We start from the raw sequence: 16,991 nt of genomic DNA, 5'->3' as shown, positions 1-16,991 counted from the left end.
GAGCTCCGCCTTAAAGGTATGATGCGATGGCTTAAAATGGATTTAATGCCCATATATGCAGAATCGACCATTATCTACTTAACACTCAAAGATCCGTGGCAGTCCTCATAAAACTCCTTGCGCAGTGCTGGAGCGGTTAAGCGATGCGCCCCTGTTCTGTGATGGCAGGTGCTGCTACCGTTGTAGCTTGTCCGACCCAGGAGGCTCTTTCCGGAGTATTTTTCCCGACCGGTCATTAATTCAACTGTAACCTGCCACGGTGGGCAGTTTTCCCAAAATGCGGTTTATAGGTTATGATGACGCCGCAAAAGGTACGCGACCTATGTGGCCCAGCTGCCTCTGTGGGGGTTGCTACTCTGGGGGTTTTTCGACAATTTTTCGCTGACAGTCAACAACGCCCACGACGCCGGATTTTTTGTGACACGAGATCCTTAACGCTATCGAATCGCGTTAATATTGCCTTTTAACTTTATATCGCTGAAGGCCCCGTTACGCACAAAATCCGGCATCGCGATGTGGGCGACAAATCACGAGCATGACTCTGACAGGTGGTTCCCAGGGAGCAACCAAGGAGGCATATGGGCTGCTTATGTCACGTGACCTTGCGGAGTCAGCACAACTTGGCCCGTGGATAGCGATCAAACTGCCCACCGTGTCTGCCAGTGGCAGCTAAGTTAATCATTGACTACTTGGGAAGAGCAACTTGGGCCGCACAAGGCCAAGCATTTGGAGCACCTGCCATCGCAGGGCAGTGGCGCATCGCTTAACCGCTGCACCAATGCGCCAAGATGGTTGTGAGGTCTCCCAGGGGCTATGAGTGTTAAGTAGAGAATAACCTTCTGTATTTATGGGAATTAACAAATCATAATATCGCGCCATACCGTTAAGGCAGAGCTTAAGCTTCTGCTCCAATATTTTGCACATGAAAAGAAAATAACATACTTTATACCACATAACAGGAAAGCGCAATAAAACACGACATTCAGGACAGAATAATATGACGAAGGATGAAGGGTGCAACATAACTCACGGAGGCGTATGCCGACGGTGCAGTTTCCGCATAACGGGCGAGGTGATCGATGTCACCGATAACATAATGATGGCAGTCAATACTCGGTGGAAGGAGACCGCAAAGATCGATCCCAACGCGGCCGAATGGGTGGGCAGGGTAGGGGAGTGGCTGCATGGGTGAGGTGGGAAGGCGACGCGGTGCCTGAGGGCGCTGGCGATCTGGACAAGAGCGGACATATTGTCGCACAGAGTGGTACATGCGTGGCCAATAGTACCGCAAACGCAAACGTGCATTTATTTTCGACACACTGGCATGATCACTCTGTAGGTCAGCGCAGAAACCAGTGCAGATGTCAGAGCGCAGGTGACAGGGTATAACCAGGAGCCATTAGCGCCCCTCAGAGAGGTAGTTACGATGATAGAGTTGAGATCATTTCGAACGGCGAAGTGGCGAGCTTGGCGTTGCAGAGCTTGAGAAGCAGGAAGGCGGAGAAGAGACGGCAAAACGATTAGGGAGGCAATCCAAGGGTCTTTTTCGCTGTTCAGGCGGCATGTATGAGATGTCAAGGTACGATGAATTGTGAGCAGCAACTGAGGGTGGAGACGGGTCACTCGGAATAGGTGAACCGCAAAGGGCGTCACCATCGGAATGTTTTACGCCATAGCGATAAACGACATGACTGGCGTACTCCTGCAGGCGGTGGGCCCAACGAGCAGTACGTCAAGACGCATCTTTCAGAGAATATAGTCAACGAGGGCGTGTTGATGTGCCACGACGCAAAACGGGCGACCATACACGTAACAAAGAAATTTTACAGTCGCCCAGATAACTGCAAAGCATTCTTTTTCTGTTGCAGAATAGTTATACTCATCATTTGGCAGATGCGACTGGCATACGCCACCACGTAAACAGCAGAAGCTGGTTTCCGCTGAGAGAGCACGGCGCCCAGACCCATTCCGCTGGCCTCAGCGTGAGTTTCAGTCGGTGCGGAAGGGTGAAAATGTGGTTGAATCGGGTGTGAGACGAGAAAACGGCATAGGAGGATGAAGGCCTCATCTCTAGGTCGTGTTCACGTCGAGAGACTGTCGTTGGTAGTGAGGAGGCGTGTTAGCGGGGCGATTATAGAAGCAAGGTTTCGAATAAAGTGGCTAAAATAGGATCATAAACCAAGATGGCAGTGCAGCTCTTTAAGATTCGATGGCTTGGGGAATTCAGCAATGGCACGAAATACTGCGGGATTGGAATAATGGCAGTCTTGGAGACTAGATGGCCCAATAATGGAGCGTTCTGGCGCCGAAGCAGCACTTATTCAAATTTAGTTGAGGGCCAGCCGCAGTCTGACAAGTAAAGCCACTTTATAGGCGATGGAATTGGGTAGCAAAGCCCGGGGAGAATATGACAATATCACCAAGGTAACAAAGGCAGGAGTGTCACTTGAGTCTACTTAAAGTAGTGTCCATCATTCATTCGAATGTCTCAGGCGTTGCATAACCCAAACGCAATCATGTTGAATTCATATAAGCCGTCTGGGGTGGTAAATGCTGTTTTCGCGTGGTCAGATACCGTCATCGTGACCTGGCGATAGCCAGATCGTAATTCCAAAGATGAGAAGAACTCGGCTCGCTGCAAGCCAACCAAAGAGTCATCGATACGGGGAAGCCGAAGCGGATAGACGTATTTGCGAGTAATCCTCTTGAGCCGCCGGTAGTCGACGCAAAACCTGATGGACACATCTTTCTTCTTAACAAGGACCACAGAGGAGGCCCACGGGCAGGGGGAAGCCTGTATGACACAGCGTTTGAGCATGTCGGCGAAGTGGGTGTTTATCACTTCGTGCTCCTCGGACGATACGCGATATGGGTGCTGGCGTAATGGGGCATTCGTACCGGTGTCAATATGGTGGATGACGGCCGACGTGCGGCCCAAGGTCGACTGCGGGACGGCAAATGACGCTCGAAAACGGTACGGCGACCTGATCACGTTGCGCAGGTGAGAGATCGCCGTCGGCGGGGATCGAAAACACGATACGGGTGTCACGGGCAGGAATGGGAGAAATAGGGCAGATGGCGTTGACGTGAAGCGGATGTCGGTCGTCAGAAACCGAACATGTAGAGGTGGGGCCTAATGCTTCAGCGCGGCCGAGGCATTCACCACGGAGTAAAGAAGACGGGCAAGTAAACGGGTTCGACAAAGAAATCGCTGTGCAGGCACTGATGATCGTAGGAACTGCGAATAGCAGCAGTAGGCTCTAGAGATGCGCTCCAGGCTCCATCGCATCAAAAATAAAGGTAGCATCAGGGGTAGAAAGAGAAGATAAAGGCACGAGGGCGAATGAGAACGGGGAAATTTGGCTGTTGTGAGCGAATACAGGTTTGGCGAAGCGCAGAGGAACTTCGCACTAGGGTGGCTCACAAAGCGGAGACAGGACACTGTCATCACTCTCATCACTGGCAGGACGGGCGCAGTATATCACTGTCTGGTTAGTCGAAAGCATACAATGATGTCGCAAGAACAGCGCTGAAGAACAGTAAACTCAATAACATATAAAACTTCCTGAATATCCACTCGAGTAGTGCACGCCGCGATGAGGTCAATGCAGCGTTAAGTTGCGATGTGGATGGAAACGTTGGAGAAGAGTGTTGTTAAGTTGTGAATACTGCGACAGATTTCTTCGCTGAGAACCGACACGCAGCTCCGGTGTCAATGAGCGCAAAAATGGTGTTTGTTTAGGTGTGGTTAAACGTGGAGTGACGCGATTGCTACAGCTGGCCGAGTGGAACTTGCTCAGTTGAATTGTAAATTCAGGCTTTCGCCGCTCCGTTTCGCTGGGCGTTGCATCAACTTCGTCCAACTTGACACGGCGCAAGCGGAGAGCTGTGGTAGCTCGGTTTCGCAGGCGCGCCGTACGTACCGCCGGCAGTAGCAGCTGCTCCGCACTACGGGGCTGCAGTCACGTGACCAACCACGTGATGAACCACGTGATCAGCTACGGCGCCGCGCCGCCGGCAGCTGCTCCGCACCACGTGACCAACCACGTGACAGCACGGCGGCACAGCCGCAGGGCGCCGCCACCGCCACGGCGCTGCCACGCTGAAGGCTCGAAATGCTACCGTAATGTAGCTCTCGATACAAAACGGCAACACCTTCGACATGCGCAGGCAGAATGTTGCCAGCGGAAAACAGAGGACGTGTAATGCTTGACGAGAGCGCAGGGCATGCCTCCCTTAAAGCGGATCTTGGTTTCCTTTAGCAACTGGCAGGGGTCGGTGGAGCATAGGAGAAAGTGATTGGCGGCGAGGCGAATGAGAGCGGCCGGTGACGTAAGAGTCGCGGTCCGAGGAAAGAACCGCCGGCGGAAGTTCAGAGAATGCTGCCGGGGGTGCATCGTGTACATACGGTCGTGCAGGAGCCCGAAAGTAAGACATCGGTATCCACTGCCAGCATTTATTTATTTTATTTATATTTATGCACAGTACCTACAGCGCCCTCATTGGGGCATTATTGTAGGGGGGAAACATCATAAATAAGAACAAACATCTAGTACATAATAAATTAGGCAAATGATGCGGTCTACACAGAAAATACAATAAACACATGCACACGGAAGCAAAAACAAACAAACAAACAAACAAAATAAAAACCATTGTAGAAAGGCAAACATACCCTAAACACACACATACACAAAAAAAAGATAAATTTTAAAATACAGCACTGCTTAAAACATAATACACTCGGACAAGAATTATTGCACTTATATTGACAGGTGGCTTTGCAAATCGGTCAGAAGCGATGTAGGAGGAGCGGTAGCGTCCGCGAAGGGAGACAGTTCCAATCATGCACTGTTCGTGGGAAAAAACTATATTTGAATACGTTTATACGGCAATTGTACTCGCGCACCTTAAGTGGGTGGTCAGTGAGGGCGGAAATGTAGCTGGGTTCATTAATGTATTTCTCTTTTGGAATTCCAGTTTTATTATTAAGCACATTATAAAAGAAAGAGAGTCTCAAATATTTGCGCCTGTTTTCAAGTAACAGCCATCCCAACTTCTCGCGCAAACCAGAAGAACTTTTTTGGAAATTGTAATCGGCGGACACAAACCTAGCAGCCCGTTCCTGGACGCGCTCCAGCTCCTCAATATCCGTTTTGTATGCGGGTCCCAAACCGCGCAAGCATACTCAAGTATCGGACGTACAGTAGACATGTATAATGTCTCCTTCAGCGTAAGGGGAGCGTCCTTAAAGTTACGTCTGAGAAAGTTTAATGTGCGGCTGGTTTTAGCAGATATGTAATTTACGTGTGTATTCCATGATAGGTCAGTAGAAAAAAAGACTCCCAAGTACTTATAAGTTGAAACTGCGGATAATTCAGTGCTACCAAGGAAATAGTCTGTTTGGAGGAATTGTTTCTTTTTTGTAAACCGGACCAGATTACATTTGGAGATGTTTAGCGCCATATTCCAGTAGTTGCACCAAGAGAATGCAGAGTTGAGGTCATGCTGTAGTGAAATACATCTGCTTCAGAAGAAATATTGCGGTAGATACAACAGTCATCAGCATAAAGTCTGATTATACTTGAAATGTTACTGGTGAGGTCATTTATAAAAATGAGAAAAAGAAGAGGGCCTAAAACCGACCCCTGCGGAACACCTGAAGTTACACCCACACTTTCCGAGCTGAGACCGTCGATAACCACGCACTGTCTCCTTTCCGCAAGATACGCCTCAATCCAGGATAAGAGTGAGGTAGGAATATTTAATTCTGAAAGCTTTTGTAACAATAGGTTGTGAGCAACTAAATCGAACGCTTTTCGAAAATCTAAAAATATACAATCTACCTGACCGGCGGAGTTTAAGGAAACAGAAATGTCATGTGTGAATTCCACGAGCTGTGTTTCACATGAGAAGCCGGACCTAAATCCATGTTGTGTCGAACAGAAAAAAACTATTGTTTTGTAGATGGCTAATTAACTGAGTATAAATGACATGTTCCAGTGTTTTGAACGACACGCTCGTCAGCGATATGGGTCTATAGTTACATGTTTTAGTTTTATCACCACTCTTATGAATCGGAACGACATTGGCACTTCTCCAGTCAAGGGACAAAGAAGAATTCTCTAACGATTTCTGAAATAATGCAACGACATACGGGACAACTGAAGCTGCACAATTTTTCAAAACGTAATTGGAAATGTTGTTAGGCCCTGGTGCTGATGTAACTTTAATTTCTGTAATAAAAGCATGATCCCCCGTTCAGAAATTTCTACGTCATTCATTCTGGTCAGGGTGCTGGAAGATTGAAAGTCAGTATGTGTATTAATGGGATAGCATGGCGACGTGCCCTGGCAGACCACATGTGTAGCATATACGTCGGTCATCCAAGGTACGTCACGGGTGAACAACGGGTCTAGAAGGCGGCGGCGACAGTGCATGGGAGGTAAAAGGGCGAAAACAGTAGGCGTTCACAGAAGCGTAGGTGACAGTGACGGCATGGAGCCGCGGCTGTACCAGAGCTTCTGTGTACATGAGCGGGGCGCTCACCTGCGTGACAGGCGAAGTAAGGAGAATCAGCTCAGTGATCTGCTGTTGAATAACAGGACTGATTGTCGGAGCAACCTGATGTGAAGACTAAACGATAGATGGCAAGAGAATATAATGGGCGGGCAAACCTTCTCACGAATGAAATATTTGAGTTCAGTTAGCAATGACGGCTCGTCGAGGCCTCCAAACGACCAACAAGTCCGGGGCTCCACAGGGCTGGAAGGGCGACGGAGGATGGAAACACGTTGCCGACGCAGCTATTCATAGCTTAGGCACCAAAGGTCTGAGTATTGTGCGCCATCAGCCTCTGGGATGTGTCGTCATCGATGCCCTTAATGGCGTTTTACTCTAGGTTGAGTTCGATAGAAGACCTCGCCCGCACCACTATTGTACGGCGGGTCCCTTCATGGTGTGGTGAATTCTATCGGCGTCGGACACTGACGGGTTGAGCCGGTTGCAAAGGTCGACTGCGTCCCCAGAATAATGAGTGAATTTCTCGCCGGTTTGGTGGGCGCGACAACGGAGCCGTTGTTCGGCGCGAAGCTTCCGAACGGCAGGATGGCCGAATGCGTCCGCAAAAGCAGTTTTAAACGCCCACCAAGTCGGAAGGATACCTTCATAGTTCCTGAACCACTGACGGTTCAGTGGTTCCGCCGGGTGGAAGATGACGCTGGACAGTTCCACGGTGTCATCCCAGTTTTTATAGCGGCTGACGCGGTCATACGTGGAGAGCCAGCCGTCGACTTTCGGAGCGCGACCGAAGCGGCCGCAGAAGAGAAGGGGCTCGCGTTGCCGAGTTGTACCGCAACAGATAACTTTAGTGGTTAGGGTGGGACAGGTCTGGATGGGTTCGTAAGGCATAGCGGACGCCGGCAACAATGTTCTGCCACCAAGTTCTACGATGGGGATCCAGTCGCACCTCCACCAAATTTAAGGAGGGTGGGAGTTCTGTGTAAAGACAAGAAAGCAGCGCCCGGCGATGAAGGTTGTAAAGCTGAGCGTCGCTTTCCTGCTGGGTACTGATTCGCTGTCTAGCTAGCTGGCGGGCGGCTTCTGCGTGCCGAACGAACTCTTCAGCGCCAGCGACGGAGGGACGTGCAACATCTTACCGTCCTCCTAACATGAATAATGGCTTTTCTTCTGAATTTAATCGAATTCTGTGTGAAATATGTACGCGTTTTCCTAACTGTACTTTACTCATATTTGGAGACTTTAACTTTCCTAGTATCAACTGGTTCACACAATCCGTCACAGCGAGTGAAACTGAAGCTAACATGTTTCTTCAATCATGTCTTGACTTTTCACTATCGCAACTCATTACCAATCCCACGCGTCGCACATCGAGTACTGCCAACATTATAGACTTAATATTAACAAATAATCCCGATATTTGTTCAGACATTATTCATTTAGATGGCATTTCGGATCATGACGTAATAACAGGACGCATAACTGGTTCTTTTAACGAAAAGAAAACGACTGTTAAACAAATCAGATGTTACAACAGAGCTAACTATGAAAAAATAAATTCCGAATTCGAAATGTTTTCCACCCAGTTCATTAATCAATATTTATTGCGCACTGTTCAGCAAAACTGGGATTTATTCAAGAGTACTTTTAATAAACTTATCGATGATTTCGTTCCTCTAATGACCATTAGATGTAGCAGCAGTGCACCATGGTTTACCCAGAAGTTGCGACGTGCCAATAACAAGAAAAAGCGATTTTACCGACAGGCAGTGAAAAATGGTGTTCTAAGCGCGTGGGAAAAGTACAAGAAATGCGACAAGGACTACCAGTCACTACTGAAATCCACTCGACGTCACTTTTTCAATCACGACCTGTCATCTCTGCTAACCAACAACCCTCGTAAATTCTGGCGCATCATAAATCCTGGCTTTCAACCCGACATTTTGCTTTCCGACAGCGACGGCGTCATAATTAAAGAGTATGAATGTGCTCAGGTTTTCAACGACGCCTTCTCATCAGTATTCACCAAAGAAGACATTAGCGCATTCCCTGACTTAGATATAATCCAAGATATTTGCATGCCTGAAATAGTTATTAATAAAACTGGTATTTTAGCTTTATTAAACAATCTTAAAATAACTAATAGTTCGGATCACCTCGGTTTCAACAATAAGTTGCTGAAGAACACATCCCAAAGCATTAGCGCTGTGTTGTCCTGTTTGTTTTCGCAATCATTATCGCACGGATTAATTCCTAATGACTGGCGGATAGCCAAAGTAATACCTATATTTAAATCAGGTGAGCGTTCCTCTCCATTAAACTATCGACCCATCTCGTTAACCAGCACTGTTTGCAAACTACTCGAACATATCATTCACAGCCAAGTCATCAGCTATCTCGAAGATCATAACATTATTTTCGATTATCAGCACGGTTTTCGCAAGGGATTTTCTTGTGATACTCAGTTAGCTGGCTTTATTAATGACTTACAATTATCACTTGACGCGGGCTTTCAGGTCGACGCAGTGTTCCTGGATTACTCAAAAGCTTTCGATCGGGTTCCTCATCAAAGACTTCTACTGAAACTAGCACAGCTTAATATACACCCTAACGTGCTCGCTTGGATTAAGGACTTTCTGTCATCTAGAACTCAGTTTACCTCCGTTAATAATTCTAACTCTTCCTCTGCTAATGTGACATCTGGGGTACCACAAGGAAGCGTGCTAGGGCCTTTGCTTTTTCTAATCTATATTAATGATTTACCTGCCTGTGTAACATCTAGACTTCGCCTTTTCGCTGATGACTGCGTAATTTACCGTAACATTACTACAGACAGTGACCGCCAATCTCTACAATCTGACCTGAACGCAGTAAGCTCTTGGTGCTCATCATGGTTAATGGCAATAAACGTTTCTAAAACTAAACTAATATCTTTCACTCGCCGTACAGCTCGCATTCCAACCACTTATATTCTAAATGACAATACTGTGGAACTAACATCAACATACAAGTACCTTGGGGTGCACCTTCAGTTTGACCTAACATGGCATCACCATATCGACCTCACCCTAGCATCTGCTAACCGCTCACTTGGTTTTCTTAAACGTAACCTCAGATACGCCCCTATACACGTTAAAAAGCTTGCTTATATAACTCTAATACGCCCTAAAATCGAATATGCTGCGGCCATTTGGGACCCTATTCAAGCCTACGTTATCACTAACATTGAATCCTTGCAAAACCGTGCTGTTCGTTTCATATTTTCAGACTACTCACCCTTCACAAGCCTTTCAGCATTAAAAAAACGTGCCGAACTGGAAGATTTGTCATATCGCCGTAAACTTGCTCGCTTAACCCTTTTCCATAAGCTTTATCACCACCCATCCCTTCGCCGTGATTTGTTTCAGTCACCTGATGCTCTCTTTCCACGCCGTGATCATTCTTTCAAAGTTAAACGCGTAAACTGTCATTCATCGTCTTATGCCAATTCATTTATTCCCCGTACTATCACTGAATGGAATAGTTTGCCATCAGTCATCGCCACAGAAACTGACAATAAAAAATTCCAAGAGCTTCTTCGCTGTGACGGAAATGTGTAAATGTTTGCTGTTTTTGTTAGTGTTCAATTTTTCTTTGTGTGATGCCTTATGTTGAAATGTATCGCGATTACTTATGATTGTACCCCCCCCCCCCCCCCCTATGTAATACCCTCTTCTGGAGGGCCTTTAGGGGTAACTTGAATAAAAAAAAAAATCTGTAAAGAGTTTATTTCGCTCCAGGTGGTCAGTTTTTCCAGAGTGTTGTTTATTTCGGATTGAAGAGAATGATAGGAACGACTGCGAAAAAATATTGTCGTGTCGTCTGCATATGTTACGTATTCTGCGTTGCTACTAATGCACGTAATATCATTTGTGTACAAGTTAAATAATAGGGGACCAAGTATGCTGCCTTGGGGGACACCTGCTTTTATTGGCTGGCAAGAGGATAGAATTTCCTGTATGGAAACGCACTGCATTCTGTTTTCGAGGTAAGATTTTAAGAGGTCGAGAGGTATTCCACGTATTCCATATACTTCCAGTTTTTTTAACAAAGTAACATGGTTTATGCTATCGAATGCCTTCGAAAAGTCTATATATACACCTGCAATTACATATTTTTCTTCGATTGCTTTCAAAATTATTTCTTTTTGAGCCAAAAGAGCATATTCTGTGGACATTCCTTTTCTAAAGCCAAACTGAGTGGGATTAATTAAATTGCGTTTAGTGGCAAACTTGGTAATTCGTATGTGGATGAGTTTTTCTAGACCTTTTGAGAAGACTGGCAGGATGGAAATTGGCCGATAGTTTGTCAGATTATTTTTGTCCCCTTTCTTAAATATAGCGACTACCTTAGCGATTTGCATCTTCCTGGGGAAAGTGCCTGTTGAGAGGCAAATATTGTACAAGTATGTGAGCGGCGACAAAATGAGGTCTAGTGCATATTTTACTGGTTTGATCTGGATATTATCAATATCACAAGCAAAGCTGTTTTTCAGTGAATGGTACACAGCACAGACCTCAGTCTCGCTTGTAGGGTCAATGTAAAAACTTTGTGGATTTCTAATCATTCCATTTATTGCCTCCGAGGAATGTGTGCTGGTGACCAAGTTTAGAAAAAAGGTATTAAATTCCTCTGCTAGCATCGCTCCCTTAAGAACTTTATTGTTTAATATGATTTCATTAATATTTTCCTTTACGGGAACTCTATTTAGCAGCACATTAATTTTTTTCCACATATGTTCAGCTTTTGGGGCATTACCAACTTCAAAGTAGTTACATAAATAAACCTGTTTTGCCTTTCGCAGCTTAGCATTAGTTTTGTTTCTATGCCTTTTAAAAATTTCCCAGTCTTTCAGATTGCGAGTGTTTAAGAATCTAGTAAATAGCTTTTCTTTTTTTCTTATTAGTTTCAAACAATCGTTATCGATCCAAGGTTTTCGAATTTTTCTTCTTTTTTTGCACGTTTTCATTGGAAATGAACTTGAGTATGCATCAATAAACAATCTCAAAAAAAGTTCATAAGCACCATCGGCGCTCGGGGAGCTATACACTGGTTCCCAGTTTACCGCAGAAAGCTTTGTGCGAAATGTGTTCAAAGTTTTTTCATTAATTTCTTGAAATGCTTTAATTACATTGGCTCCGTCCGCATGTTTTCTTAGCGCATTTTTAGCGAGTAAGAAAATAGGCAAGTGGTCACTTATGCCGGACGTGATAACGCCACCAAAAACTTCGTGTTCAGGGATGTTTGTGACAAAGACATCCAATAAGGTACACGACGTTGTTGTTATACGTGTAGCGTCTTTGATCACATTGTGGCAGGAGTGTGATAGGAGTAAGGTTTGTAAGCACTGCTGAGTGTTAGATTTAGTCATCAGATCAATATTGAAATCACCACCCAAAAACAAGTTGAGGTTGTTATTGCTTGCATAGTTAAGGATGTCTTCAAGGTGACGAAGAAAAGAGTCAACTACTCCATTAGGCTGACGCCAATGAAATGGCCACAAGGAGGTCCAGGAAGAAAACTACAAAAAAGAAATTTAACACTAGGATCAGGTACATAAACACGCAAGGCGGTAGAAAGACAGCGAAGTGGTTAGAGATAGAACAGCAGTTGAAGTACGAAGAAGTAGGTGTATACGCGCTATGCGAGACACATCTCAGGGATCTAGAAGACCCACCATATATTGATGGCTACGTCTGGGAAAGGAGCAACAGAACAACAATGGAGAGCAAGGGAGGAGGAGTAGGTATGCTTATACATCAAGGAACAAATTGGCAATGAATAAAGTCAACTTGCAAAGAACATATCTGGGTATCGGGTACAATTGCCAGCAAAAGGACATGGCTAGGAGTAGTTTATTTAGGGACAGGGGACAAATGCAGGCAAGAGAACACGGATCTAGTTAAGTGTCTCAATGACGATATAAAGCAGATTGGAGAAGGCGCCAATATAATTCTGTTGGTGAACATGAATGGCCACATCGAGGATCTGGATAGATACACAGATTATAACGGGAAGTTAGATGCTAGACTTCTGTGAGCGAAATAACCTAGTAATTGTAAATAAAGAAACTAAGTGCGAGGGACAAATCACGTGGGAATCCCGTAACAGGCAAACGACCATTGACTACTGCTTAATCTCTCAGGGGATGTATAGCAAGCTCGCAATGATGGAAATAGACGAAGAGGGGAAGTACAGCCTCAGTAGTGATCATAAGCGTATTAGTCTACAGTTTTGAGCCCTGCTCAGAAGAGAAATGAAGGGGAGTCAGAGTGCGTAAAATTGAATGACGAACAAATAGCGCAAATAGCGGCGTGCATAGAGGAAGCAATAGAGATACATCCCAGGGAAAAGTGGGATTATAATAAGTTAGAACTCCACATTAGTAAAAAAATAAAACAAGTAAAAGGAGTAAACCGCTGGAGAGGAAAGAGGAAGCCAAAAAGTTGGTGGAATAAAGAAATTAGGGAGGCCATTGAACAACGACGGTTGGCAAAGAGGGCGCAGTTATCTGTAGATAAAATAGGCCGAAAATGGCAATCTTATCGACAAAAGAAACAGCAAGTGCCGGTCCTCGTCCAGGCAAAAATAAAGAAGTCCTCTGATCGCTGGCTGGCTGAAGTTCGCGATGCAACTAAAGGGGGGCCAAGAAAATTCTGGAACCATATAAGCTGGCTGGGCAAAGCCAATCACAGAAAGCAGAAACAGATTCACGATGCCGAAGGAAAATGTTTAGAGGAAGATGACACTGTGAACTACATTTTATCAGTTATAGCTGAGTCATTTAAGAAAGACGATAGAGTAATCACCCCAAATGAGGGAGCAACACAGAAGCGCACAATAGAAAACAGCGTGGAACTGACGAATCTTAACTGGAAAAAGGCGGAAGCAAGTATTCCAAGATGTACGTCAGCAGCGATCGACGAAATTCCAATCAAGCTAATAATGAACTTAGCCCAAGAGGCAAGGAAACGCTGATAAAAGTATTGGAGGCCGTCATAACGAATCAGAAAATACCGCACAGGTGGAAACAGAGTAAAAGGAATTTGATTCATAAAGGAAGAGGCAATAAGACGAACATAAAATCCTTCAGACCGATTACGATAACATCAGTTACATACAGGCTGGCGATGCAGGCGGTGAAAATAAAAATGCAGTCATGGGTCGAAAGTAATAGAATACTCGGAGAACTTCAGAACAGGTTCAGAAGTGGTAGGCGCTTAGATGATTGCCTCTTCGTGCTTACCCAGTGCATAAAAATAGCTAAGGTGGAAAACAGACCTCTGTATTTAGCCTTCATGGACATAAGCGGTGCATACGACAACGTGAACAGGGAACTCCTGTGGAGCATATTAAAGGCGAAGGTGTCAGTCATGAGGTAATTAATTTTCTACAGAAAACATATCGAGAAAATGAAGTTGAAATAACATGGGAAGGAATTAAGAGTACAACTGTCCAGATACAAAAAGGATTAAGGCAAGGTTGTCCTCTATCACCGCTGCTGTTCATGCTTTATATGATAAGTATGGAAAGAAGGCTACAAGGAAGCAATCAAGGTTATGATCTGCCATACACATTAGGCGGAAAGGGTGTTGAGCAGCGACTACCGGGTTTAATGTATGCGGACGATATTGTACTAATAGCAGATAGCCAGGAAGATTTGCAAACTTTGGTGAATTGCTGTGGAGACGAAGGAGACAGTCTATATAATAGGTTTTTGGGGAAAGGAAATAGCGCAGTATCTGTCTCATATATCGTTGGACACCTCAACCGCGCCGTACGGAAAGGGATAAAGGAGGGAGTGAAAGAAGAAAATAAGAAATAGGTGCCGTAGTGGAGGGCTCCGGAAATAATTTCGACCACCTGGGGTTCTTTAACGTGCACTGACATCGCACAGCACACGGGCGCCTTAGCGTTTTTCCTCCATAAAAACGCAGCCGCCGCGGTCGGGTTTAGAACCCGGGAACTCCGGATCAGTAGTCGAGCGCCCTAACCACTGAGCCACCGCGGCGGGTAAGGAGACAGTCTAGGTTTCAGTTTTAGCGCAACTAAGTCAGGTGCGATGGTTTTCAACGGCACAACTGATCAGGAGCTTACAATACAAGTCCATGAAATACCTCGAGTGGCCGAATACAAATATCTCGGGGTATGGGTGAACAACGGGCATATTTACACGGAAAAGCACGTACAGTCTCTCATAGCAAAAGGGCGAAGAGATGCCGGGATAATGAAACATAGGGCATTGTGGGGGTACAACAGGTATGAAGTCCACAGTGGTGTTTGGAAAGGAATAATGGCACCGGGGCTTACTTTCGGGAATGCGGTTCTATGCTTAAGGGCTGAAGTTCAGTCGCGATTAGAAGTAAATCAGAGAACTGTAGGAAGATTAGCACTAGGTACCTACGGGAAAACCATAAAGGAGGCAGCACAGGGCGATATGGGCAGGGCAACGTTCGAAGCACGAGAAGCTCAGAGTAAAGTACTATATGAAGAACACCTGAGGAAATTGGGTGATAACCGGTGGGCAGCTATGGTATTTAAATACCTGTACAGAAAGAGCGTTGACACACAGTGGCGGAAACGAACTAGAAAGCTGGCCAGTAAGTTTGCCAGGGACGAGGAAGGAGAAAGAAAGAGCATTAAACGACAGGGTAAAAACGTCGAAGGCAAAAATTGGATAGATTCAATGGAAAAGAAGCATAGTGTAGAACTGTATCGATGCTCGAAAAGGCAGATCAGGAAGGAAACGTTTTATGATAATTCAAGAGGCAGTGCCCTACTCTTTGAAGCTAGGTCAGGGTGTCTTAGAACGCGCAGCTACAGAAAAAAATTTAACGAAGAAGATGACACATGTGCTGTGTGGTAAATCTGTAGAAGCTATAGAACACCTCATCCTAAAATGCGATGGTATCCATCCCGATGTCGATGCAGGCATAGTCACTCTTCCTGAATCTTTAGGATTTAGAGATAACAATAGTCATGTAAATAAATCTGCGGTGGAAATTAGCAAAAAGCGATTCGAGGATTGGTGGTACAAAAGCAGAGAGATGACATAAGTTTTAAAGTGTAGGAAGACATTTTTTTAAAGGAAATGGCGAAATGTGTTAACAACTTACTGCAGAGTAAACAAAAATAAAGGAAAAAAACTGAGCATAGTGGCAACAACCACTGCCCCGTTTCAAAGTGGATGCTCCTACCTTCCATCCACCCATCCACCTCTTGACGAATGCTCACAATCTGTAGCGAGGTTGTGTGGCCTCCGTGACCGCAAACTGAAACAGCCATCTCGGAGGCACCGAGCGCTCGCAATCGCCGCCAAGATGCCAGCAATAGAGCGAGCGATACCACCGCCATCTGTCTGTTAATCCTTGCAACTGATGCAAAAACGTGGCCACGTGACTAACAGGCAGCAAGGCATGGAGCAGCGCGCTTTGTTCGCACTTTCTCGTATTTTGTGCCAGTGCGTGTAGTGCGTTTCGTGCTTCGAGTCTTAGGCCTATACCCATCAAACGGTCGAGTTGTCTTGAAGCGGAATGGCGTGCTCACGCGCTCAGTATACAGCTGGCTTCAAGCGAAACGCTATTCTGCTTGCTGTGAAAGTGGGAAATTCAGCGGCTGCAAGATGTCTGGACGTCAACGAATCGACGATCGGGGGATGGAAGAAACATCGCAAGGAATTGTTTAATTGCAACAGCCTGCGAAAAGGCTTTCGTGGGCCCAAGAAAGGCCGCTTCCCGGAGTTGGAGCGTCCTCTTGCGGAGTTCATTAGGGAGCGATGTTCTCGACTACTTGCAGTAAGCATTGAAATGCTTCAGTGCAAATCACAAGAGCTTGCGCAGGACAATGGTTTGACCCAAAACCAGTTTAAGGCATCATGAGGCTGGGTGCAGAAGTTTATGCGAAAGGCCGGGTTCTCCCTTCGACGCACGACTTCTGTTTTCAAGAAGCTGCCCGAGCACTTCGAAGAAAAACTTCGAGAGTTCCAGCGCTACGTCATCGATCTTCGTCGCTCTACCAACATGCCACTTGGACATATAGGCAGTGCCGACCGGACCCCCGTGTATCTGGATATGCCTATGTCCATAACTGTGCACAAGTCTGGCGAGCATGAAGTTCGCCTTAGAAGCACAGCCAACAAAAAAAAAAACCAGGATTACCGTTATGCTGGCATGTTTGGCTGATGGCCGCAAGCTCCCTCCATTCATGAGTTTTCGCCGGAAGACGATCCAGAAGGAACTTTCGCGAAAGACGTTATCGTGCGCTGTCACGAAAAAGGTTGGATGGAGTCTAAACTTGTCATAGATTGGATTCAACGCGTGTGGGACCGAAGGCCAGGCGCATTGCTGCATCTGGAAGCAATATTGGTTCTGGACTCATTCCGAGGTCACCTGACACCCGGCGTCAAACCAAAGCTACAGCGTGACCGAACGCAT

The sequence above is a fragment of the Amblyomma americanum genome, chromosome 8 (assembly GCF_052857255.1).
Source record: "Amblyomma americanum isolate KBUSLIRL-KWMA chromosome 8, ASM5285725v1, whole genome shotgun sequence".
NCBI classification, from domain to species: domain Eukaryota; kingdom Metazoa; phylum Arthropoda; class Arachnida; order Ixodida; family Ixodidae; genus Amblyomma; species Amblyomma americanum.
The sequence above is the reverse complement of the archived record's forward strand: the minus strand, read 5'-3'. Positions refer to the sequence as shown.